General features: G+C 41.7%; 1 long non-coding RNA gene across 12 annotated transcripts in view; it reads left to right on the top strand.

Moving 5' to 3' along the window:
- Positions 1–27,697, top strand: part of LOC103465914 (uncharacterized) — a 103,915-nt gene that overhangs the window by 66,599 nt on the left and 9,619 nt on the right. For 5 of the 12 annotated variants that reach the window (XR_001776697.1, XR_001776695.1, XR_001776696.1 and 2 more), the window contains exons 1-2: positions 9,080–9,343; positions 17,625–17,694. This is a non-coding gene — a long non-coding RNA (uncharacterized LOC103465914). The other 7 variants (XR_001776699.1, XR_533873.2, XR_001776700.1 and 4 more) reach the window with 5 other exon arrangements.

Here is a 27,697-nt window from a genome sequence, read left to right as displayed (position 1 = left end):
CAAGTAAATAAAATATTTATTTCATAATTTCACACTTCGATTTTGATTATCATCTAAATACTTACATACTTGTACAAACAGAAAAATAGAAACTTTTTAAACTACTTAACAAAATTAATCGAGCTTACAGTACAGCTTGATAACTGGTATCAACTGGAACGTATGCATAATTGAAATAAAGCAGATTTATTTGTAAATTCCCTGGGGAGACGACATTTGTTGTGAATTGGCGGCGTATAAATAAAACTGACTAGAATCGAATACATGATGTGATCTTATAGAGTTACCGTTTGTCGAATGTTCCTGTGGTTTAATCATTATAGACATATACCAGCACTGATGGCATTCAGTTTATTTCAGACTCTGATGTCTGTATGAAGCACTGAGACGTTTCTTTGTAAACGATTAAGAAAAAATGCATGCAAACATGACAGGAAGTAGCTCCACAGAAAACGGTGTAGTAACGGTGCCAGAGAGCAACACAAAAAACACCGAGCGGCAGCGGTGGCCGGGCTGCTGCCAGTCGGGCGTCTTTTGAACTGGGACAAAAATTAAGACTGCTTTTCACAGCGTTTCACAGGTTTTCAGAAAGTGTTCAGGTGGAAAATTGTTCAAAATAGTTGTAATTAAAAACTTGTACATTTTAATAAAATGCTGTGCCCTTCCATTCCTTTGTTTTGAAATGCCTAGAATCTGTAAGCCAAAGCTTATTTGTATAACTCATTTCACCAACGACACAGCTCACAATAAAAACATAACGCAGTAACCGATTATGAAACAAGCAAAATGTGACATTTTGTCAAATACCGTCATCAAAATCATGAAGAAAATGTTCATCAAATTTGTTGATCAATAATCCCTTTATTGCTAATCAAAAGTGACTCTTAAACAGGTGGGTTTAAAGGAACTCAGTGTTTCAGCAGCTTTGTAGTTTTCTGGAAGTTTGTTCCAGATTAATGGTGCTCAGAAGCTGAATGTTCCTTCTCCATGTTTGGTTCTGGTTCTACGTAGTGGGATTGTAAAACAGAAATCCCAGTGTAACTTTATGTTAAATGATAAGGTGATTAAGAAAAGATCATACACTTCACCTGTGGACGCACAGCCTAAACACCAAAAAAATGCTTTCAAATACACCTAGAATCGTCTTGTCTTTCATGGAAACCTCAGAGGGTTCTGGGCTTCTGATCTGCTCTGGTTGTCATGCCAACCTGAACCAAGGCTTAGAAAGTTTCCTCTCCTGTTGTTTAGTATCCACTTTAACCAGATGCCAGAGGAAACACACGCATTTGGATCAAAGTTTTCCCTGTCCATACGTCGTGTGGAGTAATGTAGCGCGGCTCCCTGCCCCACATGTTGCTGCACACTTGTAATCAGCCGGCTGGAAGAAAAACCACTACTACACTGTTTCCTCGCATACAAAAAAGGCAAAGTTGTCAGTTTTGGAAAAAAGTCTGGTGACAAAAAAAAAACAGACTTTTCCAATTAAGGTAAAACTATTTCAAACCTACAGACTACTAAAGACATTTGCTTTTATTGGCAATGTAAAAGAGAACCAGTTCTTAATGATCTCACCGGGGTAAAAAAAAAAACACAAAACGTTAATTAAATAATTAATTAAATAACCAGCTAAATTATGATTGTTATTCTTGTGACCCTATCCTGAGCAGGACATTAAAAATGAGTGATTTTCTACATAGCAAGCATTTATTTAAGTTACCAAGTGTCAACAAACTAAATATTAAAGGAATGTAATCTTTTTCACTATAATGGTTTTATTTTACCAGCAGTGGGAATGTTTTTGCTTTGCTGTTTTAAATTAAACCTGTAGATTATGTTTTGCATTTTTGTTTTAAATCTTTGTAGTAATGTGTTTAAATTGTGCTATCCCCATTGCTGAGTCACAGTAAATAAATACAAAAATACATTTCACAAAACGTTGTGCTTGATTTTAAAAACAATTGTTGCGTGAAACAATTTTGCCTTTCGCCCTTACGCCCTAAAATCAACTAAATCTCCTCTGCATTGGCGTTAACTCGTGTTTGACGTGTCTTTATTAACGCTTCTGAAAGCGACGCTGGCGAGACGTATGTGGATCTGCTGCATGAGCTGCATTAGTTTGAGTCTGAACACGGCGCCAGTCCGGCACAATGTGGCTGACTCCTGAGGGGGGCTGCTGCCAAAAGTGGCTTCAGTGAGGGCGCGTCCCTCCCAGGCTGGGTTGTCCACTCTGAGCTCTGCTGTCGAGCAGGTCCATCGTTTCTAGCCTCTGCTCTGCTCCTCTTCCTCCTGGTGCTCTTTTGAAATCCTGTGAGGAAAGAAAAGACAACAAAGTGAGTTTGTTTCTGCTTTTTTTATTTCGTCTCTCCTCTAATTATTATTATTATTATTTTTTAAAAGATGAATTCATTTGCAAATTATCCAGTAATCAGAAAGCTTGAAAATGTGGTTTTTGAAATTTCTGGATTGTTAAAGTTGAAGCTGGCCAAGAGGATTACAACACGTGTGCCAACATTTTTTTTTCTGCATTTTCACAAAAGTTTATTTTTTTTTACTTTAAATTATAGGAGAAAAATTAATGTGAAGTTTCTAAAGTCCTTACTGAGAATAAATGAGGTTAAATACGTTTTAAATTAGGTAAAATTAAGCAGTAGGATGTAGAAAACGGTTTACATCGTAAACATATAATAAAAACTTTTAACTAAAATTCTTCTAAAAAGTAGAAATGGTTGAGTTTTGTTTGTTCTTTAAATTAAATCAAATATTCGTCACTTAGATAAGCATAATTTCCAACAATAATTATTGCATTTTTTGTCATAAATAAATACAAATTAAATGTTATTTAACTGACCCTTTTTTTTTCTTGTTTTTTTTACAGACAAAGGAATACATTACTTTTTTAAAGACTGAATTGTGGACTGAGAGGAAAAAATTCTGACATTTTTGCTTATTTTCTTAAACATTAGAATCACGACTATTTACATGATAAAGTCTAAATAGAGTTAATTAAAGGGGAAAAGTGATTTTTTTTGTTTGTCATGGTGAAATAAAATTTAACATTTTACATGTTTCTATATCTTATACATTATAAGGACACAGGAATTTTCCCCTTTTTACTTTTCTATTATTCAGTCAAAAACAGAAGAAAAATCAAGATAGGATTATATACGAAAGACAAAATCTAATATTTTACTACTTTTTTTTTACTAATGTTTTGTAATTTTACATATAATGAAGTATCTGTTTTAAAATAGGCACATAGGCTTCTTAAATTTGAATTTATGTTCTGGAAGTCTTTTTCTCCACAGTTTACCCGAAACAAAAACTAGAAGATTTAATCAGAAGCAATATAGATATAAAAAAAAACAAAACAAAAAAGGTGTGTTTTTAAAACTCAGCAGTATTTAGCTGGGAAAGAGCTTCTCTGTCTGGGCTCAGGGTTAAACAATAATGTTCGGATGCAATCAGAAATCCGGATCATGAAGGACCTGCTCCTTACGCCTTTCACGGAGCGCTACATCACCATTATCTAAAATATAATGTATATATGTATATATAGAATCCCCCTTCTGCGCATGCCTCATCTCCTCCATTTTGTTTTTTGAGAGCTTTTGCTGCACATGCAACCATTTCATGAAGCCCGAGCATTCCTGCACGATTTGTACGACTTCTCCGATCGGATCGCGCCGAAAACCCGACATCACGTGAGCGCACAAACGGGTCTGAGGTCCAAGCCGAAACCAGAGCGCAGCACCGATGCAAACACCAAACCCTCCACTCCTGTGTGCACAGAAAGCTGTTTTTATTTATTTTATCTTTTAAAAGTTTCCTTTTCCTCCACTCATCTACTTCCCTGAATGTCTCAGAGGCTCAGAGAGCAGAAACCGACGGTCACACTTGACTGCCTGTGGGTGACGAGCTGGGGTCAAAGGTCAGGCTGTGTTAATAGGATGTGATGTGCTGCCCTGGGACCTGGCTCCCACGAGGGATCCCCCCTCCCGCCTGCTCCCTAATCGGTAATAGTTAATGTGTTCGTAATCTTTACCTTCTTAAAGCAAACAGCGGCGGAGAAGTGAATGGGCCCGCTTAGCCTCCCATGTAACACTTTTGACCCCAGGGTCACGGCCTTTGTTCCCCGCTCGATGGGGGAGTGCCCCCAAAGGTCTCGAGCGTAATAGAGAAGTTGTTTAGACACGTGCAGGGCTTAACCGAGACCACCTCACACACACGCACGTATACACACACACACACACACACACTACGCGCTCCTGTTTCTAGAAAGTATATTGTGGAACCCGGTGTCATGAAGGGAGGCTTGTGGTTTGCTTTCATCTTGTCCTGAGTTAGTCGGTTAGGAGAAGCTCTCCGATCATAGATGCTGACCACTTCCTGTTTCCCCTCCGATGGCGTTTTGATGTTTTGTTTAAAATTAGAAATGCAGATGTTGTTTGTTGTTGTGGATCGCTTATCGTCTGCTGGGTAGGGTTTTTTTTTTCTTCGCGTTACTAGAAAAATATCTGAAAGTTTCTGACCTGAGTGAAAAATGTTGTTTATTTCACTTAAATATGTGTTTGGCGTTTTCTCCCTGATGGAAAAGTGAGGGAAAAAAATGAATAACAACGAGCTAATAGTCTGTTCACAAGTTGTAGTTTTTGTTCAAATTATTTTTTTCCTAAAAGTGATTATTTATTTTTATTTTTAAATTTTCAATATTTGTAATATTCTTTGGGTCTGTCTATAAAGATATGGAATAATTCGATTGATGCAGATTTATTTTGCTTTTTTGGTGGGAATAAATTATATTTTTTACTAGAATATTGCAGATAAATTGCGGGCTATTTCACAGCTTTGTCTGCCATCTTGTTTTATGTTCACAATCAGGTAAATGTGATTGGTGGATTTTTGTTTGTTTATTTATTTGTAAAAGAAGCAACTCCCATCTTTAGTTTAATGTTTTCTTTACTGAGTATTTTCATTTGTTTGACTTTTCCAAAAAATTTCACTCCAAAGCAAAAAGCGAAAAAGTAACTATAAAAACTGAAAGTTGCACACAAAAAAATTCATCAATTGGACTCCTTAATTCTTCTGAAAATAAAAAAAAAATTACTCTATTCTCCAGGATTATGATAAATGAAAGATGTCTAAATTGGGCATAATAAATAAATTGGATGAGCATCAGAGGGCTGAAGTAAAAGGAGCGCCGCGGTGGGAGCTGGCACCGCACCAAAACCCAAAACCGTATCCTCAGATGAACTTTACGCTGCTGCAAAGTGCAAGCCTGCACACCCAGCAAAACACCCACAAAGTTTCCCGCTGCAAGCCGCCATCGTTTAATCCTGGAGTTTTTCAGGCATATTCTCTTTCATCATCCCTCTTTTCATTTCATTTCATTTTTTTCCCCTCCTCCAAATGAAGTTCCCCAACATATACACACATGACGGCTTTATACATCAAGACCATAATAAAGTCAGTGGTTTTTCAATTGGCTAAAACGCATGGCGAGATGTGACGTGGAACCGGGGCTCCTTTTTCTAAAAGCTGGGGATATAGCTGGTGCCGGCGTTGGGAGTCCGAATTGAGCTCGAAGGGGGAGAGGACTGGGAAAAAAACCAAACGAACTGCAACGTTTTCTTTCAAAAGAAAAACCCAAAACAACTCATTCGCCTCCCGTTCCACCCTGGTGTGCAATCGCAGAAAGAGACTGAGCAAACAAGAAGTACGAAGGGAGGCGTTGGGATTTTCGTAGTCAGAAAGGAGAACCGGAGGAAAACCAGAGGCGGTGGGTGTGCGCAGAAGCCAGCAACCCCCTCTTTTTTTTTTTTTTTGCAAAACGGTAGCAGCCATGTTTGAAAAACCTCCTCAAGCCCCTGTAAAGAGCTCGGCGCCCTCCAAACACCGACATGGAAAGTTTTCACAGCGTAAAAAGAGTAAGAAAAAGTTGAACCCCCACCTTTTCTTTTTTTTTCCTCCCATTGTCTCTGCTAGGCATGCAGTCCCCGCTCGCCCTCCTCAACTCCCCAGCCAGCAGTTTAGAAAGCAGAAATGAAATCAGAATAGTTCCTCTGTAACAGACTCTCTCTCTGTTTTGTTTTGGGTTTTTTTTAACATGTCCTTTTTCCTCTCCGTATAGAATCTGCTCTGGTTCGAGGCCAAAGGGAAAGGATAGGGGGTGGGGAGTGAAAAAAGAAGAAGAAGAAGGAAAAAGTTTGAGCCACGAGCTCTGCCCTTTTCGCAGTGGTTTTAGAAGCGGAGCAAAAACTGGCAGGAAGTTGTTGTACAATAGCGTTACAGTAATCTGCCACAAAACGGGGAGAAAAAGCCTATCGAGGAGAGAAGGTGGCAGGAAAAAGAAGCAGAAGAGAGGAGGGAGGGCTAGCATGTGTGAGAGAGCAAAGAATAATCAATACAATCTAAGATGGTGGAAGCAGCCCAAGCGCTCCCCCCTTTTTCTGCTCCTTCCTGCGCCTCACCTACTCTTCATGTAAATTAGAACATGAAATCCATTTAAGCAAACCTGCTCTTCTGTTTCAGAAGGGGCCGACCAGCATCTCTTTCTCTAAAGAGAGAGAGAGAAACACAATTCGGTTCATTTTCTATAAACTTTTTAAGCTTTGGTAGGCGACAGGGCAGCTGGGGAGAAAAGGTCTCTGCGGGAAATACAGGAAAAATAAATCAGAACTATCAATGTTTTGTGCCAGAATAGGTTTCGAGGGTTCAAGCTTTGCAGCAGAGGGTGTGTGTGTGTGTGTGTGTGTGTGTGTGTGTGTGTGTGTGTGTGGGGGGGGGGGGGGGTGTGTATGAAAAGGAGGAGGCTCCCTTCCAGGTTACTGAAATTTTCATTCTCCATGCTTGTGCTCTTCTGTTATTTTTTTTTCTTTTTTTTTTTGTCCTCCATCCCATGAATCCGTTCGTTCGTTCGTTCGTTCGCTCGCTCGCTAGGGCTGCTTCACGTGTTTGTTTTTCCTGCCAGCAAAAGTACGAGCGAGGACCTCCCATCGGTGTGTGTGTGTGGGGGGGGGTGTGCGTGCGTGCGTGTGTGTGTGTGTGTGCATGCGTGCGTGCGTGAGTGTGTGTGTGTGCGTGTGTGTTTTTTTAAGCAACTAGAACTGCACCGTAGCGAGACAGGAAGTTAATAATTTAACGAGCTCTCAGAAGAAGCGTTGCATATTTCAGATTTCCTTTCAGCTGTGCGTCTTTTTTTCTCTTCCCCTTCTCTCTCTCCCCTCCGTTTATTTATGTTCGTTGCTTTTTCTTTTTCTTATTTCCCCCTTCACTAGCTGATGTACAGTAAGGCAGAGGTACTGTATGGAGGACCCCAGTGGGAGCAGGAGCCACTGCGCCTGCGCGCTGCTGGAGAGTTGTTTCTCCACCTCTACCCCTCCCACATTCAGATCTCTCTCTCTCATTTCTCTCTCTCTCCCCCTTCCTACCTCCTCCTCAATTCAAATACAGTTCCTCGCCGTGTTGGACATGTGATGAAAAAGTGACGGCTTCGCGCGCTCCGCTACGCCTTCTATTTCATCATCAGCAACACCCCCCCTCTTCACTACGCGTTCACTGTCTCCTCCTCTCCCTCTCTCTCTCTTTTTCTCTCTCTCTGTCTCTTTTTCACCCCCCCCCTGTCTTTCTTCTTCCCCGTTTCGTTTGCTCCCCTCTTTCTGCTCCAGCCTCACGCAAGGGGGAGACTGAAGCTCTGCGAGGGGAAAAGAGAGAGAGGAAAAAAAGTGCTGCTATTTCTACAGTCAGGGCCTCCCCACAGCCCACCCTTCCATAGACGGAGCTGCTTTTTCTTTTTTTCTTTTCTTTTTTTTCACTCACTACTAGCTGGATTTTAACCCTCTGCTTCCAACTAGCTGCACAGCAGCAGTTCTGCAAAACCTGGCAACAAGTTGATATTCCAGGGGCCTTTTCTCTGACTTTTGCTGCATAGATTTTTTTGCGTCTTTCTTTGGATTTTCTCGCCCTTTTGCTGTTGAATTTCTTTTTTTCACTTAGAAAGAACAAAATATTCTAACTTTGTTGGGGATTTTTTTTTGCCCCCCCTCTCCACTTACGGTTTTTGAGTCGAATTCATTCGCTTCTGGTTTTCTTTTGAATGGATTTTTAATTTTTTTAAATCTTTTTCCTTTTCGGCGGCCTGGTGCGTGGGGACCAGAGGGCAGGGAGGGGGGCACGAGGGATGAAATTTCTCGGCTGGATGGGAAAGCCGGGGCGCCATTTCGGGTAACCTGCTTGCGGTAGGCTTGCGGTCTGGATGACCACACAGTGGATTTCAGTGAGGAGAACGCGGCCTGTGTGGCCGGAAGGCGGCTGCTGCACGTTTCAGTGTTTCTAAACACCCGTCCGCCATCGCCACTTTTGACCCGCATGAACTTCCGTACCGTGTTTGTTTTTTCGCTCAGCTTTTTGCCCCCCTCTTGTTTCCTTCCCGTGTCTTGCCGTTTGTCTCTCCCTCTCTCTCGCTCTCTCTCCGTCCGTCTATCTCTCTCTCTCCCCGCTTCACGCCGACTGAAAGGGAACGAGTGGAGAGCTGAGCCGAAGCGCTTTCTGGGACAGGTGCCAACTCCAGACAAAAGAAAATTTTAAACTCAACAGCAGAGGGAAAACGTTCCGAGTCGGAAAACAATCTTTGAATAGTTGCATCGGAATATCTGGTGTTTGCACGTTGCGCCCCCTTGCATGTACAAATTGTTCCTCTGTGATTGTGTATTTCTGTGTGTGTGTGCGCAGTGTTGAAACTAAACGTTTCAGCAGTAAACTAAATACTTTGACACTTTTCTGATTCGGAGTGAAGGCATCTGATTTGGGGCGTGATGAGGGGAGCGCGGCGGTCAGAAAAGCTGCATTATTCATGCCGAGACTGGGATTCGGAGCGCCTGTGCCATTTGCATGCATCAGACATGCCGTGCGCCTGTTTGCTAACATTCCTCACTGAAAGACTTGTTAACCGGGGCGGACGGGGCCGAGCCGGAGCCCCTCCGACCACCGTGTGGCGGCCTCTCGTCGTGTCGGGCCTCGCGCCGCCGGCCCAGACCGGACTGTCCGCCGTAGAGGAGATGGGCTAGCTGTCGCTAAGGTGGGTGGGGGGGTGGCAGCCAAGGCTCAAAGGTGGGACTGACCCCAAGAGCTGCAGCCGGAACTGAAGGCTGAGCTGGAAGTGGGACAGTCTGATGGAAGGGGCAGAGGGGCTCCTGGGTCGGGGGGATCACTTGGTACCTGAAGAAGCTCTGACCCGGAGCTCATGGCTCTCTCCTCTTCTTAACAGGAGGTACGGATCTACGTCGAGGAGAACTGGACGGAAATTCATCCCCTGAACAAACATTCACCTTCTTGCTCTCTGGAGCCTGTGAGTATTTATTTTATTTTTATTTCACGCACATATTCTTGCAGAGTTTCGACACCAGTTCTTTTGCAACAGCAAACTTTTGATGCTTTTTTAATTTTTAATTTTTATTTTATTCAATTCAAACTTTCTTAACTCTTGCGGGCCCGTTTCTGTCTGAAATGCCGCTTTTAAACACACAAAAGAACCAACAGAACTGAGAAAAATTTCAATCTGAATTTATTTTTGTGTTCTGAAACTAAATGACAGAATTTTGGGGGGGGGGGGGAAATAGCAGCGCGCCAACAAAAGTAATCAGTGGCTCTTGGATTGCAGTTGGTGGGGATCAGTGAATAAGCGGAGGGCCATAGTTGTGGAGGAATTTCATTCGAGGGATGCGGTTCGAGCTTCGGATGCAGTGTACACAGACAAGGACATAATGTACTGATCGGTTCGAACCGCTTCCGGCTCTTTGGAGCGAAATGTTTATCAGAAAATTTACTAAAATTTGCTCTGTAGTGAAAATATCTGTATATCAATCACATAAACACCAGATTTGTGTGTGTATTGGTGCGTGGGTGTGTGCGTGCGTGTGTGTGGATAGGTAGGTTGGGTTGGATTGATTGGTAGATCCTTATCTGAATTTTTGAATACAAAAATAAATTATATTTATCTCTCAGCATCAGCAAAATCACGTTGAAACTGATTCCTCTGTAAAAGAAAAAAAAATTTAGAAATGCTAGTATTTTTTTTAAAACTGAGTCATAGATATTGCTAAGCAACTGCAACGCAAAAATAAATTTTAAGACAATTTTGCAGATTTTTTGTAAAGTGTACATTATGCTAATTTGAACCTGACATATTTTTCGCTGAATTTTGTTTTGCAAAAACAAATACACTTAAAATCTAAATTGTAGCGTTATTACCTATCCCACCTGGTTTGTAAGTCGATTAATAGATATAAATGAACCAAAATGTCAAATTAAAAAAAAAAAAAATGTTATATCCCTGCATCTTTTCTATTCCTGTGAATCGTCTCTATCCGCCCCTTCCTGCCCTGTGATTCTCTAACAAGCTCCCAAGTTGTCGTGCTGCCGAACAGAAGAGGGCATTCTTGAAGGACAAACCTGACTGTGACGTCACTCAGGGCTTTTTTGGGGGGGATGATTGAAGCTCTTCGTACGTGCGGTCGAGTTAAATGCATTTCAGCGCTAGCTTCTGCTGAAGTAGCTCGTGGGCAGATATCTCGGGCTGGCAGAGCATGGCATCTCACCACCCCTCGGGCCTTTTGTGGCAGTGGATGGCAGGATTCCAGATGATGGTTGCATGTAGAGAGGCAGATGGCAGGGTGCTGAGGCGCCTCTTTTGTCAGAGTCCACCTGAGTACGAGGACGGCTTCGACAGAGCCGACGCAGACGCATTTCTTTTTTTTTTCTCTCGCACGAAAGCTAACTTCGGATTAATCACAGCTAGGAATACGCACGCGTCGGCGGCGCACGCACAAAACACAAGTTCACAGGCAAACTCTTATGTTCAGCAGTGAGTATTTTCCCTTGATTGACTGGTTGTGTTAATGCCATTAGTTGTTTCTTTTAAAACAACTAGATGATTTTTTTTTTTTTAAAGAAAATCTTCTTCTTTGCACCGTTTCAGGGTGTGAATCCAGTGCTTCGTGTGTCGGCCATTTTACGGTTTTTCTTTATTAAATCCGCAGAATGGCTTTCACAGATTGCAACAGATCCTTTTTTGCTAATCTTATAATTATTTGGGAGTTTTAAATAAGAATTTTTTGTATTACACAGCACACACATTGCAAAAAATAGACAGAAATATTTTTGCACTTGAACTTGAACTTGAGGTCGTCTTTAACCTTGAACTTGACCATGGAGTTGTGTCTAAATTTGTGAGTTTTTTTAGAATGTGCAATTTGCAGAAAGCAAACATTATGAAATAAAAAGAAACAATAATGATCTGAATGTAACAAAACGAATAGGATTGAGCGAAAAGAATAAAACTAAAAAAGAGTTGCTGAAAATCGACATGAATTAAAATAATTTATCTGCGTTCGTTTAATTCTGTCAAGTTACATTTCTGAATCACGATACAACGTTTTTCTTTTTTTTATTTTAACAAATTGTAATAGCGGATTCTTGTTTTAATTTATTTATTTATTTATTTATTTTTTGCAGTATATTTTTAAATGCAGATATAATTTTCACCAGGTGCCTAATTTAAATGAAAAATTATTTTTGCTGGAATTCCTTTAGTCTTCCTCACTTTAGAGTTATTTATTTGGGAGAGTGTGTGTCCTTTTGTGCTTGTGTGTGTGTGTGTGTGTGTGTGTGTGTGTGTGTGTGTGTGTGTGTGTGTGTGTGTGTGTGTGTGTGTGTGTGTGTGTGAGGGTCGACTGGATTGCAAAGTGATTGGAGGCTCGTTGGGATTTTTTTTCTTTTTACAAATAATTATGTAATTATGTCATTGTGGATTTTTAGACATATATGTATATAAACGTATATGTACACACACACACACACACACACACACAAGATAAATGTATTTCTGTTGTGAAATTTTTCAAATATTTATGTATCAGAGTGAGAAGGGTTTAATTTTATATCCTCACTTTTTAACCATCTAAATTATTTTTTGAAAGCAAAGAAAGCCAAAGAAAAAAAATTCTTCAAATAGATATGGCCTCACAGCACAAGTAATTAATTAGACAATAATGCTGATTCCAGATTAAAATGTGCTGAAACCAGTGGGGGGGGGAACACAAATTCACTCAGCAGGTGAAATAAAAGACGAGTTTAATTTCCAAAGCATTACTGACTGGTGAATCTAGGATAGGTCACATGTGGCGTAGCGTCTGTGCGTTTCTGCCCGTGTGTTCGAACCAGCGCCTCTGACCGAAAAAAGCCGCCATAGCTCTGCTGTGTTGGTTTAATGGATAAAGTGGGATGATTATTACTCATAAGCAGCGAACTCCTTTATGAGTTTGCTGCCTTCAATTTGCTCCTGCCTAATATTAAACCAAAGTGAAGTTGTGAACAGGGGGCCCAATCAACACATTGTTTAAATGTGTGAATTTTGACATGCTAGCAAAGCTTCTGTTTTTTTTTTTCTTTTTTAAAGTGAAGAATCTTTACTGTGCTACTTTAAATGCAGAACAAAAACTAAGAAACTGCAGTTTCTGATTGAATTTTTATCACTATTTAATTCATTTGACTTTTAATGATACACCTTTGCTGCAAACGATGAATAATTAACCAGAAGTAACATAAAATGGGTAATTTTTGCATGCTGTCATTGAACTTGAGTAAATTAAGAATAAAATATGTATTTAGAAGATCCCATTTGTACATTTGAATTCAGACAAAGAGAATACACAATGAAGCTAGCAGGGGGGAAAAAGCCTAAAATAGAAGGCTTAAAACCAAAACCATCCTGCAGAACTTTCTGACACCTTTTTGTTTTGCCATATAGAAGCTGCTACATCTGATGTAATGCAATTTTGTTTTTAAACCAGAGATTGTTAAACCCCAATGTGAAGCTAAAGTTCGAACGTCTTTCGCTCCAGCCCCCTCTGATCAGGTCTGCATGGTGGAGACTAACTAGTCTCCCTCTCCCTCGCCTTCCCTCCTGCACTGGGAACATGGGGAGAGCGGATGAGTGGATCTACAGTGGCCACTAAAGGCTGAGGCAGACACTCGCATGAGGCTGCTCCTGATGTAGTGCCGGCCCGGTCTGAATGGAGGGGAGGGCGGCAGGACGGCCAGGCCGAGGCGCTCCGCACGCCAACCCACTAACAAAGCACTCCACGTTCGACGTCGCTTTTATGGCTTAGTTATTTCAGAGGATAACGCCAGGATTTATACATTGGTTTAACTTTTTCATAAATGCTGGCTATGCTGTTTTATTTTTTTATTTTTATTTTTTTTACCCATACATGGAAGCCATTAGCCCCGGTGGCTGCTGGGGGATTGGCTGTTTTATTCCCCTCGTGTTAATCAGGATGCCAGCTGGGAGTGTCACATGTAATTTATCCTGAAAACCGCAGTAACTCCGCAGAGACGGTCCACGCGGTCATAATGACATAATATTGGACTGGGGGAGAGTTTCAGGGTGACGGATGATGTGGATTTTCCTTCCCCATACCTATTCCTCTTTTCCTCCATACGCTCTGAAACTAGACCTGTGTGACTTTCAAATGGCTGCTTTGCATCATGGCCTCCTTGACTTAAGAGAGGTCAAGGCTTTTTTTCTGTCGTTCTTATTTCACCCCTTCTCAAATTTATGCTGATTATGTGACCCACTAAATAAAGACTGCGCATTTAAGCAATGTTTGGGACTTCTAATCAAGCCGCTTCTCTGCTCTTATGACGATTGTTTTCAGATGCGCGTGATCTGTAACGTCACAGGTCTGCGCCTCTCAGCGCTCGTCGCCCGGACAGATACTTGCTTTATGTACCTGCCAGGGAAAGCGATATTCCAGATAAAACCTGAGCTGCACCCGCTCAACTCTTCTCTCTTCCAGAACTCGTATATTTCCCCAGCTTCTTGGCCTCCGTTGTCGCCAAGGCAATTTAGTTAGAGGGAGAAAAATTGCAAAATCAGCAACATATTTCCACATGAAGGTAAAATTGGAAGTGTTGAAAAGGCTCGCCTGCAACTCCTCAGCTATGAAAATACTGTTTAACTGCTGGCCCCCGCCCCCGCCCGGTTCATTTCAACTCCATCATTCTGCTACTAGTTCATCAGCGAAGAACTAAATGATCTTGGCTACTTTTGGAGAAATGCACAAGTTCTGGCTTTGCTATTGCAGCTCATTCTTATAGTGGTTTTTCACTGATTTCCACCGTCAGTGAAAAACGGTGATAGCTCCACTACTGGACAACAACCTTTGTTGGTCCTGCCATGGTAAGAAGGCATGACCAAACAACTAGCTAGCTAGATAGCTATGTACATAGATAGCTATCTAGATAGCTATTTATGTGTATTGCTATCTGTGTAGCTAGCTATCTAGATAGTAGTTAGATATCTAGCTAGTTAAGTTTTCACTACCTAGACAGCTAGCTATCTAGCTGTCTAGCTAGCTAGCTAGTTGTAATTGCAGTTTTTGCAAGATAATATTTTTGCTAGCTATCTAGCAATCTAATTAGTATCTAACTAAATGCAAAAACTAGCTAGATTTTTTCTGTTGAATCTAACTCCATGTACAATTCATTGATTTTTTTTGGGATGTTATCTTCTGCAGTGTGTTAAGACTGTGTGTTAATGTTTCTACTGAGGGGTCACTAAAGTCTAAATCTAGGGTTTTGGGATCAACATAAATTTGTAATAAAAAAAAGACTTATTAAAATGTTCTCACCATAAAGGCCCAAATAATTAAAATATTTCTCTTTATTGGTCCTTCTCACTCAACACCCCACCTTCATATTTCTCTGACACCAAACAAGAAACCCGTTCTGCTCAGAACATGCATCAAGAAAAAGCTGGAAGAACTCCAAAACTTTAGTTTTGAATGATGTAATTTTGTTTGTGCACTTCTGGGAAAGAGAACACATTCTTCTGCTCTTGTGGAGCATCTATAAAGTACTCCAGTGGTTGTTAATTGTTGGTCTTTTTGAACGTTTTTATGTTTGTTTTTATCATCTGGAAGGTGACGTTGACCTTCAAGTGTGTAACAGAAACCTAGCATTGCAGGGAACCAGGGAAGATGGTCAGAGTTAATAATAAGGCTGTTGATGCAAAGAACTAGTTGAAGAGGCTGCAAATGCCTTGAAGCTGACTGAATGGCTTAGGTCAGGGGTCAACAACCTTCACAATGCAAATAGACATTTTTACCCTCATTCTCATTAAGTAACATTTTACTAGAGAAACAAAACCGGCATGATCTTTCAGAAATGGTTGCTCATCAGCTTCATTAGTTTTAACAATTAAATTAATTCTACAATTGAATAAAAATATTAAAAAAACATTCAAAATAAAGTTTTCAGCCTAGTGACTAAAAGAAAAGCCAAAGCAACATTATTTCTTATTAGTGTTATTTTTATGCTGTTATTTCTAAATGCTATGCAAATATAGCATAAATATACTGCTAGTAGTGATATTTGTTATTATCCTTATGTTCAAAAACACTGCTCAGTTTTATATCACTTTTGTCAAATGTTAAGGTTCACCCACTGTGGAGGGACTAAAGCAACCTGTGGCTCTTTGAATTTTACACAACGGCTCTTAAAAATTTTGGCTGAAATGATTAAGAGCTTTTACGTATAGATATAATAACAAATGCACATTCTAGCAGTTTTTAATGGTATCATTTAACATTTTTTTGTAACAGAAGGAAACTAAGAGCACCAGTAATATTTTCACATTATTTTCCACAAATTTTAACATGCCGTGGAAAGAAATGTATGGATTGAACACCTCTGAGCTAAACAGTCACACCAGGAACTGGTGGATCTGGAGCGAAACTTGGTATCTGATGTTCCAAACACGTTCTTCATCCAATCATTTTGCAAAGACATGTGGTCAAAAAAGTCTCCGTGAACTGGTTAAGGTCTTGTTGTGAGAAAGGTTTTTTCTTTTTCTTCATAAACTCATAAATTGCACATGAGCGTTGCTGTAAACATATCAAACCCACAGGGGGTCAGTGGAGCGCAAAGCTAAAGCCTGTGTCAGCCAATCAGATTGTGCCAGTACAACAACTTCCTGTTAGGAATCAAACATGGCAGCAGGAAGTTCATATGTGTGAATAGATAGACTTATAGGCTGAGCTACTTTTAAACTGCTTATTAGAATATAAAGTCAATAAGATACAAGGGTAAATAATTATGTGAATATGTTGGTGCATTATTTATCGCAGACTGTAATGTGCAAGATCCTAAATATTTGTTTTCTTGTGTTTTCTCAACTCTCCACTTTGATGAATTATTAGTGAATTTAACAGAGTTTTCATGTGGATGAAAGGCCCAAATGCATAAAAATGTATTTGTTTTGTCAAATATTCAGCCATGTGTGGACTTGACCTAAAACACACTCAAACAGAAAACTAGTTGACTCAGTTTCTGTTTTTTGGTTGTTGTTTTTTTTTTAACTGTGAACTCTTTGTGTCAGCCTGTCACAAAAAGTACCATAAAAGTGCAGCAACTTGTGATTGTAATAGAGAACGGGTCAGGAGGTGCAAGTAAAGGTGCTGTAATTTATGTTTTTTGTACAGTACCCTGTGATACATTAACCAAAAATACTGCAGATTATTCCCTCTGCTCATAGAGCAGACCAGGCTCCGTGAGTCACCAACATGCGTGCACATAAAAACAGCACACCCACACTCACAGCGAGCGCACAGATCGGACATGAATCTCCCCTCCACGGGCTGGAGGAGTTGGGTTACTCATGAGCACACAAACATGCGCTGGCAGCGATCCAAGCCGGTGCCTGTAATTACAAATGTTGGAGACAAAATATAAAGGGACGAGTCCCCGGCAATGTCCCGCGCAGAGATTAGCGTCCTTGTACAGAATTATCACCCCTTGGCAGCTGCCAAAAACGAGTGCAGCCTTTTAATTGGCAGGGGGGGGGAGGGGGGGTCTTCCTTGGGTCTGCTGGAGGACGGTGCTAGTGTCTCGTTTTGTCCTCCATCACGCTCTTTTTTTTGTTTGTTTGTTTTTTTGTGGTTGTTGTCTTCTGCAGCCTGAGATTCAGATGGATGACTAACCAGCTCTGCTGTTTCTCATGACGCTACACCTCCACATGGCCGCGTTGGCTCTCCGCGCACGAGATCGGCGTGTACGTTAACGCCGCGCAGGCCCGCACGTGGTCCGCGATGTGCAAACCGGGTCATGGTGTGCTGTGTATGCAGTGAGGCAGTTATTATGCTCACAAGTACACGCAGATGCTCCGCTTCTCCCACGCACATGACACCGCAGGCTTTCAGCGAACCGAGCATGCCAGTTGCGCGTGCGCGTCTACCCAGCGAGTGGGTGATTCTGGGCAAGGCCAAGGCCGGGGCCGGCATGTCGGTGTCGGGTGAGCATACGGCACCGACAGTGGCGCACAGGGGCCAGCAGCGTGTTGCGTGTTCGGCTAATGAGGTTCCACTGCAGGGCCAAGCTATGGGGCGAGCTTATTAGTAAACAGGCCACGAAGAAGAAGAAGAAGACCCTGCAGCCCCTCCGCTCCTGCCCGGAGGCTCTCTAACACATTGTTGTGCCGATCAGATTTCTGCTCATCCTTCTTGGTTTTTTTAGCATCTCTTTTTTTGCACTGCGAGCTGTCATTTGATTTTTCTCTCTCCCTCTTGCAGGTTGTGGGATGGAGTTCCAGCCTCTGGCGCTAATATTTTACCAACAAGCAACGAAGTCAAAGGCAGCATTGTAAGTACCGTTATGGCACTATAAATTTGATTCACTGTACAGTTTGGATTAGAGATGCACCATTCAGGCACTTCCTGGCCAATACTAACTGTTTAGCTTTTTATTTGTATCTTATGTGCTGCATCCACATCCCCCCCCCAATGGCCTGTAAGACAAAACAGGAAATGTTTGGAATTCAGCACGAAATTAAAGAAATTAATCTGCATTACCGCGTCAAAGCATTTACCTGATCTCATCTTGGATTCTGGTGTTTTGAAAAACATGTTACCCTTGCATGAGGAAAATTTAGTGGAACGTTAAGTCTACATCTTTTGCTGCAGTGCTTCTATGAATAGAGCATGTGTATTGGGATAAAAGGCGTGGAGTTCAACTGTGTTGCAGTGGGGAATGTTACTTTTGCCTTGTTTTCACTGCATTTTTTTCACATATATATATTTAAGGATCAGTAGACCATCTGGGAATGAAATTTCAATAATTTACAAGAACCCCTAAAGGGACAGAAAGCTATTAGCCTAGTTAATCTGAAAGTAGGCCATAGTGACAGTTTCAGTTTTAGTTTTAAGCATCTGGCATGCCAAGGTGAGTGCAGCATCACTCACAAGCGTTCCATGAGATTAAGGGTGCATTCGCACCAGCCCTGTTTGGGTCGCTTTAATTAAAGTCTGGGTTGTTTGCATGGAAAGTCCGGTTTGTGAACACTTATGGGAAAGCCGAGATCGCTCCAAAAGTAGGGAATGGACTGTGACACAAGACATCCTGGGTAAACACAACCAAAACAATGGCTTGTGCAAGACTTAGACCAATTCCAAATCTGCTAAAATCTGATGCTACTCCATTTTTGTTTACGCTTTGCGAAGGAGAAAGTTGCGCTCATGTCTTCTCCTGAGGTCTTTGTGTTGTTTCCTTCAGTGGGTTTTGCTGCAGCACCACCACAGGTGAGGGGTGTGAACAGGTTTCTTCAAAGGATTTGGTTCATGTGAAGCAGGAAAGCATACCGCACCAGGCGATAACAGATATTGCCCATTTTGATTCCCAATCAAACAAAGTCTAAAACCAAACCCAATCGATTATCAGGTGTGAAAATATTTAAAGTAACATGATTTGACTGCTGATGTTTGAGTTGCAGCTGCTCCCCATCTCTGGTTGACTGATCGGTGCACCTCTAGTCAGGATAAATTGAAATTTATCAAAATGTCTCCCTGTTGTTTTGTCTCGCGTTTAATTTATTCAGATAATGTCAGCGATACGATTTTGTCCATCTTTCATTTGTTATGCACACGGCGTCTCACGGCTTTGTTTACTCTTACTTCCTTTCTCTTTGTGCGCTTGTATTAGATTAAAATCATAACGTCTGCGGCTTTATTCCATTTTAAAAAACTCAAGCAGGTCCCAGTGGCTTATTAGTGGAGTACATTAAGAAACACAAACAAACATAATCTTCACGATAAAACGCTTTCAGGCTAATCTTTACTGTCCGCCAGGCGTACAGTGGAAGTCCTCTCTCTCTGTGCCCGGGCCCGGATCTGTGAGAAAATGGCTTCCACTCTTGTGCCTTCCAGCACTCAGCTCCCCTCACCGCCATTTTGTGCAATCGCTGCCAAAGTAGTCAGGTAGTTGGACGAGAGGGACGGAGAGGAGCGGAGGAAAAGAGGCTGCAACTGGACGCCGGGTTGAGGAGCGAATTAAAATAAACGGAGAGGAGTCGCAGGAAGCGTTAACCATCTCTCTCTCTCTTTTTCTTTTTCTTTTTTGTTTGTTTCTTACAGAGAGTTGTTTCACTTCTGTTCTGGCTGACTAGATGGTTAAAAAACAACTCTTTTTGTCCAAAAAGCTGGCCTCCGTCAGCTGTTCTTTATCACATGAGCCAAAGCTGCTTCCCACCGCCCCTCCGCCGTGCATTATTTGCCCGCGTTTTCCTTCAGCTTGTTTGCTCGTGGTTCTCTAAATAAACACGCGTCGCCGGCCCTTTTACCTGTTTTCAGCCTGAGCGCCCGCCGCTGTTGCTGTGGCTGCATCATATGAACTCGGTAACCCTCCCGACCCCGGCCCCGCCTCGCAACCTCTGACTACATCAACTATCTGGAATCCTGTATGCGCCAGGCATTTGATTACATGTGCAGATGTTATGAAGATCCTCCTCTCATCTGACCCTTAAGACCACAGATACCAGATATCTAGATGTGTCTGATGAGGCTTTTTTTTTTACTTTGCTCATTTCACCTGAAAAAAGCAAATGAATTTGCGTTTATCAATAAAGACAATTAGATAAAGTCTTTATTGTTTTGCTAATTTGAACTCTTCGTGTTCCCATAAATCTGAATCAGTCCAATTCAGATTTACACTAGCTGACCAGATCTCCTTTTCCCTTTAGTTGATTGCTTTGTTTTCACGTTTTACACAAGTTAGAGCAAACAAGCTACTCTTCATGGAGGTTGAAACTTTTACCCGTTTTCATTTGCAGAGCAGCTTGAGCTCACTCAGATCGGATGGAGGTCGATTGATGGACATCAATTTTTAAAATATTGTTTTAGATCCCTGACCTGATTTCAATCCAATCTAATTTGAAGCGTCCCAGCAAAAACAAAAAAAACAAAAACATTTTTCAAAACTATGATGCTTCCGCCACAATTTCTCAGTGTTTTTTTCCACAAATACAGTTTTCCATGTATGCCAAAAACATTGGTTTAGTCCCGTCTAAATAGAGCATCTTTTTCCACGTTATAACAGCAGAATGTCTTCCCATGGCTTTCTTTTAACAATAGTTGCATTTATAAAACACAAAATCTTACCAAGTGTTTTTTTTTTCCTCACTAGTTTCTTGTGAAAATATCTTCGGTTACACATTGAAACAAGACAGGTAACTTTTCAGCAGGTTATAGGAACTTGTTTTAAGTCATTAATTCTTAAAAATAGATTTTTTTTAAAAGTACTAGTTCCACTTTCCACTGGCAGAATTTTCACTTACAACATGGAGGAAAATGTCTTGCTCTCAGTGGAAAAAATCAGCCTGTTAATTGATTTCATGTAATTATTGACTTCAACCTCGCTCAAAATGTTGGTTTTCCTCTATTTCAATTTATTTGCACTAGACACTACACAAAGCGAGACTCTTCTTTACAAACTAGGCGATCAAAAGGCAACTGGTGGGTTTTATTCAGGACACTGGAGTAAAACGGGCTGAATGAATGCTGCATCTTTTGAGATTTTTTTTTTTTCTTTTTTACAGCCCACACATTTTTAAAATGCACCGTTCTGTGCCTGTCACATTAAAATCCCAACCAGGCACGCTGAAGTTTGCAGCTGCAACACGGCAAAGTTCACAGGGTGCGAATACGTTTGCGAGACTCGAAGTTATGCCATATGTATAAATACGTACGCACTGTCTCAAATTTAGACTCTAATTTAGAGTCTAGCTGCAGAACATAGCAGAAATCCCCCCTCCTCATTCCTCCTTGTCAGTAATAGGCAGCCTATTTAGGCCTGTCACAGACGAGCTCTCATTGCGACAGGCAGCCAGTCAGTCAGGAGCTCCGTTAACAGTGCAGCATGCACTCTGTCCCCTTTGGCTGCTCCCTCCTTAATCTGCCCATGTGTTTGCATATAGGACAGAGCGGCGTCCATATTGTGTTTGCGGAATGAATTATTAAATGCCGTTGCATAAGCATGGCCAGTTTCTGGGGCATATCGCTCCAGCATCTATCCAGAGACTAAAGCATGAATACATTCAGACAGCCTAGACCTCTTGGAAGTGATACGGCGGAGCTGGCCGGCCCGCGTTTGTTTATGGTTATATAGAGCAGATGGCCGTGCAACATGGTCACATATCACACGCTGACTGCGGTGTGAGCGCCACGGCACGCTCAAAGCACTTTTAGGCTGAAACGTGGCCTCCACTTGAAGAGGGGGAGATTTGAAGCCACAGAAACGCATCGCAGTTTGTTTGGTTTTTTTTTCACGATTCTGTGTCTCTTTATCGGAGAACTTTACTGTACGTTCGCTTTCATTCTGGCAGTTGTCGCGAAAAACTGCACATCCGCTAATAACCGCTGCCAAATCCAGGTTTTTGGTTCTAACTGCAGCTAACTGGGCTTTATTTACGGCCGCAGCTTTCAGCTAGAACTGCTGACTTAACTCCGCTGTTGCCTGGAAGAAACAACCTCTCAAAGGTTACGGGTCTCTCCCTCCCATCTGTAAGTCGAAGTTCAAATCCATGTGTCCCGCTCTCTAAATATAGCTGGCAGCAGATGCAGCCTGATGAGGCGCTGGTTAAGTTGAAGGGAGAGAGATGTCTGTAGACTGGGTGAAGCAAAAGGACTGTAGACCTGTGGTAATGGCCGGAGACCCAACAGGTGGATTACAGCACGAGGCTCACCAAGATCAGTGCTGAAATATGCTAAAGAAATTGAGATGATTGCTGACATGACGACTATGGATGTTAAAAAATGTATAAATGTGGAGGAAAAGAGATACCTGGTTTTGTTTGTTCATCAAAAGACTGACATATTGGGTCAAAACTTGGACAAAAAGCATTTGTGAGCAGCAGTTTCAGTTTTCTCACAGGCTCTGGCTTTGGTTTAGGTCCGGGCTTTGGCTAGGCCATTTCAACACATTAGCAGGCTTTGATTCCAACCCTTTCCATTCAAGCTTGGCTGTATGTTCTTGGTTGTTGTCTTGCAAGAAGGTGAGCTTCCACCTCAGTCAGGTATTTTGCATCTTGTGACAGGTTTTCCTGCCCTAGCAAAGGAAATCCCTTCCCCCTAATAGGTTTTACATTTACTTCCAGGTTAGGGTTAGGCTTAGCGTGGTTTTATTGTGTTTTCACACCTCTTAGTCCGGTGGCTCCGGTTGATTGGGGTCCAAAGTTTCAACCTTTGTTACATTTTCAGCTGCTGTGAACCAAACTCTTTGAAAAACCTGTTTACCGTGTCGCCTGTGATGGCGCTGCACTAAGAACTACTGAAGGAAACACAAAAACTTCAGAAGAAGACATGAGCTAAGTTTCTTTTCAAACAAGTGAGAATGCTTTTCAACAAACATGGAGTAGAGTCGGATTTTAGCGGTTACAGGAATTCACTGTTGTCTTTGGTAAAACATCATCAGCCATTTTTTCCTCTAGGGCTACATTTGCTTGTTTGTTTTGGTTGTTTTTACCCAGAATTCCCTTTACGATGGTCCACTTCCTGCTTTCGAACCACACCAGATTTCACGTTAATCAGTTTACATTTTTAAGCAAATCAGAGTTTGCTTCCCAAAACGAACCGGATTTCGTAGACAAACGAACTAGAGTTCAATTGCTAAGCTAAACAGGGTTGGTGTGAATACAACCCTTGTGTTAACTTGGAACACAAGAATCATAGCTTCATCCTGGTTCTCTCACTGAAGGATGCAGTTCATAAAAATAAGTTTCTAAGTCTCTCCTGAAGCAATGTCTTCCAAAATGTGACGTCTAAACCTAAACAAAGCCGCTTCTTTGCCGACCTGAGTCTCCCGCCTGTGCACATGCAAACCCCTCTCTGCTCTTCCACGCACGTAACGTCAAATACTGCATGTGTGAGAAATGAGAGGCAGCTGGCAAGGTTGGACTGAGTGGTCTGAGCAACCCCTGCTGCGCACCCTGTCATTACAATGATTAGGGTCACATTTTTACACTAAAAGATGGGGCTGCAAGGCTGCAAGGCTGGGGATCAGCTAAGTCTGCCTAATCCCCGCCCTCTTCTCCCAGCATGTTTTCATGGCTCTGCCGGGGGCGGAGTGGAGAGCTAAATCACCAGGGGACAGTTTATCCTGACAGGCAAACACACAAAGAGCGTTACGAGCTTGTGTGCTCGCGCGCTACCTCGCTCCGTCACACACGTCAGGACACATGTTGATCGGCAGCAACGAACTCGCAGGTGAAACCCGAGCTCAGACGTGTAGGTGAAGCTGCAACGCACAATCGGACGGCGTGCGTGCTCCCGTAAAAAAAACTCTTGTTCTGTATATCGCACACGCTCTCACATGGTTTGCAAGCCTAATATCTGCCTCATGCAAAGGTGACGGCGAGGTCAGCCTGTCTGACTTTGAGCAGAATCCCCCTGCGGCTTGCCTCAGCCATTGCCCCTGGCATGTGTAACAGAACCTGCCCACACCCCCCACACCTCTCCTCCGCCCCCCAGCTCCTATCCTGCCTCCTCCTGCTGCCTGCCCCTTGGCCCTGGTATAAATAGATGGCGGGTCTGGGCAGAGGCGGGGGGGTGCACAGTAGCCATGCTTCACTTTATAAATGTCCTTGCCATTGCTATCTGGATTCCTCCCATCCTCACTCAAACATCTTTTGTCTAAAGCAGACCCCTTACATTATGAAAGCAGCATTACGTATTTGTTTTCCAAATAAATACAAGAACTAATGTAATACAGAAGTTGTTAAAAGCAACCACAATGGACAGGTTTTAAATCCCCAAATTTAAATGCAAGAGTGTTTTCACATCTGGTTTGTAGTTCAGGTAGACTCGGTTTGATTGCAACATTTGTTACATTTTCAGCTGCTGTGATTCGCTTTCACACTGCATTGTGTCAGATAATCCAAACTAATTGAAAAACCTGTTCCCCATTTCGCCTGTGGTGGCGCTGCACCAAGAACCACTGAAGGAAACGACATGAAAACCTCTGAAGAAGACATGAGCGCAACTTCTTTCTTCAAGAAACCTACATAGAAATAGAGTGCCATCAGATTTAAGTTATTATCCCATTTCTCTTTTGCTGTTGGCAAAAGATCTCAAGCTAATCCTAACGCTAGTTCTAAACTCGCTCATTTGTTTTGGTCACATTTACACATAATGCACTGCGTTACAGTCTGCTTCCTGCTTTTGCAACAGTTTCCCGTCTGCTTGGCTCCACATTTGCATTCAAACCAGGATTGTGAGTCCTTCACAGAACAGCTGGATTTATAGAGATTAAATTATACACTGATTTACTTTGTATAATTTTAACGAAGTCTTTAATAGTTTTTAATTTAATTTTAACACAGTCCTGTGTGAATATTTTGAACTTAAACTTTCAGATATAGGTTTCAGATGTATAAAAGTTTGCAGAGGAAATTTTATTCTGGAGAAACATAGAATAAGAAACTATGTAATCTATTGCAAAGGCACAAAAGGATTTGTTTAAGGGTATCAGCAAAGCCAGAATTGCAAGGATGTGGGCCAGTTTTGGTCCCCTGTCCACTGAGAACAAAATATGTTGCTAATTCAAATTGCAGAACATTATTAAGTAATATATCAGCTGCTATGAAGTGATGCTTTGTGAGTTTAATACGTTCCCTGGCCAGTGGCTCCTTGTTGTTCCCAAACAAATTGACCATAACTTTACAATTTTCAAATCTGTGAGTTTTGTTTATATTCATAACAATCCCAAAATGTTTATGCAACTTGCCTGATATGGGCCTATTAGTTTTGTATAAAGTGCAATGTTTGTTAAACACACATTCATCAAAAAAAAAAATCTGTGAGTTCTCCAAAAATTTAAGCCCTGGACTGCAGCCCTAGTAAAAGCTCTTCCTAAAGTCTGGGGAAGTAAATTACGATAAATATAAATGTTTTCAAAAAGTAACAATAATAAAAAAATTGTAACCATGTTTGTGGTTGCAACCTGAGAAAATGTCAAAGACTTCAAGGAACAAAAGTGGGAATAAAGTCTGCAAAATCTGCTGAACTTTGCACAGTTTATCAAATTTGCCCCAGAGGTGCGACTCAGTATGAACACAGCTACAAATCTGCAGTTCAGCCGAACAACTGATTCAATCAGGATGGCTTAAATCATAACCAGGTAGATGCAAAGAGTGGTCATAAATTTTACAAGAACCTCTTTTTTTTCCTGAACAGTCCTTACACGGACTGACCAAAGAGATTGGAGAGCCCCACAGATCGGGTTACAGGGTTACAGCACTCCACCGCGACTGTCACTGCAGTCAAACTATGCTTGGGTATTGATTGATGGGCGCCGAGGCACTCAAGACTCAAGTGTGATTGAATTGCAGCGACTTTTTAGGCAGCGTGCGCTTTTTTTCTTTTTTCCTTTTTGCTGCAAACGCCGTTGTGAAAATGAGATGACGTAAACGAAGATCATGTTGTGCCTGGCTCCCTTGAGGGGAGGGGGGCCTCGCCGAGCCGCTGCAAGTGGACGCCTGTCTTAAAACCGTGTCCTCGCGAAGCCCGTCTGTTGACTTTATTTAGTTGCTCGTGCGTTCGTGTGACATTACGAGACAGCGAGGTGTGGAAAGCAAGACTTTTTGCACCGCAGAACCTCCGAGGAGTCGATGGAAGCGGCGTGTCAGCGACACGACTGAAGGGGACGCTTTGCCACGATTGCACACTTCTGAGAAGGCTGAACTTTTAAGGTGGATGAAGTTTGGGTGAAAAAAGTGTGTGGGCGCGTGTGTCCTCTGCTGCGTGTAGGTGTGAATGTCTCTCTGTCGCTGCATTATAAGAGCTGGCTTCACTTGAAAGCAGTAGCTTTCCTGAACATGCACTCAGCTGGCCAGGACCCTGCAGTCATAAACTATATTAGACTGAAGTATGTCCAGTCAGCAGACTGGGAGGAGTGCGCCTTGACCCTGCCTTATGAAGTCAGGGCCACATGTCGCTGAGCGTTTTACAAGACTCAAACATGATTTACATTTTTTACTTAGAGCCCAAACCATTTATGCATCGAGTGGTACAAAAGCTCAGAATAGTTGAAGCAGGCGACTCTCTCGGCGTCCTCATTTAGCGTGTATGTCCAGAGAGGTTGGACAAGAGGTTAAAGGTAATTCAAGAGGGGCGAAGACCAAAATCCCTCAACATTTCATCTCAAAAACATGAACCTGTAAGCAGTCATCACATTTGCAGTGTTGATTATTATTTATACAGGAAATGAAGACAGGAAGTAGTGCATCAACAATGATTTTACTTGTAACATGTTTTTAGTCTAAGTAACTGTCTGATTTAACAGTGGAGTAAACGGTATACGTAAATTGTAACATTTTCCCCTTTTCTTTTACCCTGCAATGCTTTTACATTAGGTAATTACTTGGACCACAAACTGTTACATGTTCAGATGCAACAGTTTCCACACTGGAAGTTCACTGGCGATACACTGTCTCCTACTTCAATTTCCTGTAAAAATAAGTGCAGTTATGATTGTAAATAAGTAGGGGTGCGACAGGCGATAAATCAGCCTGGTGAACACCAATTTTGGGAGATTGGTGATCGGCCGATAACTAAATGTGAAATCGATCTTATCCACCAATCTTATCTAATTTGGCAAAAGTCTAAAAATCCACCACTGACTTGTTTTGCTTTGCTGTGAGAGGGTTGACTGATGGACCGGTCCACCAGGTCATGACTGCATGTTAACAAACTGTTGCCAACTCAGCAACTTCTTGCTATATTTAGCAACTTTTCAGACAAAAAAAAAATCTGTACTGGGCAAAATCAGAATCGGCATGTTCGATTTTTTAAAGGTTGTATGCAACAATCAGCCAAAAAAATTGCAATGTCCAATGTTTAGTGGTGCACCTTTATAAAACTGTAAAGGTTTTATAAAACTATAAAGGTGCACAAAATGCTATCTGTTTGAATTCATGTTTCAAGCTATAGATCAAAGTTGTTTTAAGTTGACAAAAGTCTGCTATGGTCTAGCCATTAACTTTAGCATCCAGGACAAATTTTTCAGATTTTATGCTTCAGTAAATGAAGGCGCTAGGAGTTATCCAGCAGAAGTTCCAGTCAGAATATAGTGAATAATTTTCTGCTGGTTCTAGTTTTTGAGAGCATATGAAAACAGCACTGACAATATTGTTTTCTTGTCTTCCCCATTTGTTAACTATTTATGTTACGAGCAGAAACAACGCCACATGGTGTGTGTATGAGTGTGTGTGGGAGAGTAGTCTCTGTGAAACAGAAAAATTGATTATCAGACGATGTTTTGGCGTCTTAAGTTTGCGATTAGCACAACTTGCATTCTGAAAAAGTAGTTCCTCAAAGGA

This window comes from Poecilia reticulata, linkage group LG6, assembly GCF_000633615.1.
Source record: "Poecilia reticulata strain Guanapo linkage group LG6, Guppy_female_1.0+MT, whole genome shotgun sequence".
NCBI lineage: Eukaryota > Metazoa > Chordata > Actinopteri > Cyprinodontiformes > Poeciliidae > Poecilia > Poecilia reticulata.
Note: the sequence above shows the minus strand (reverse complement) of the source record. Positions and strands in the feature narration are given on the sequence as shown.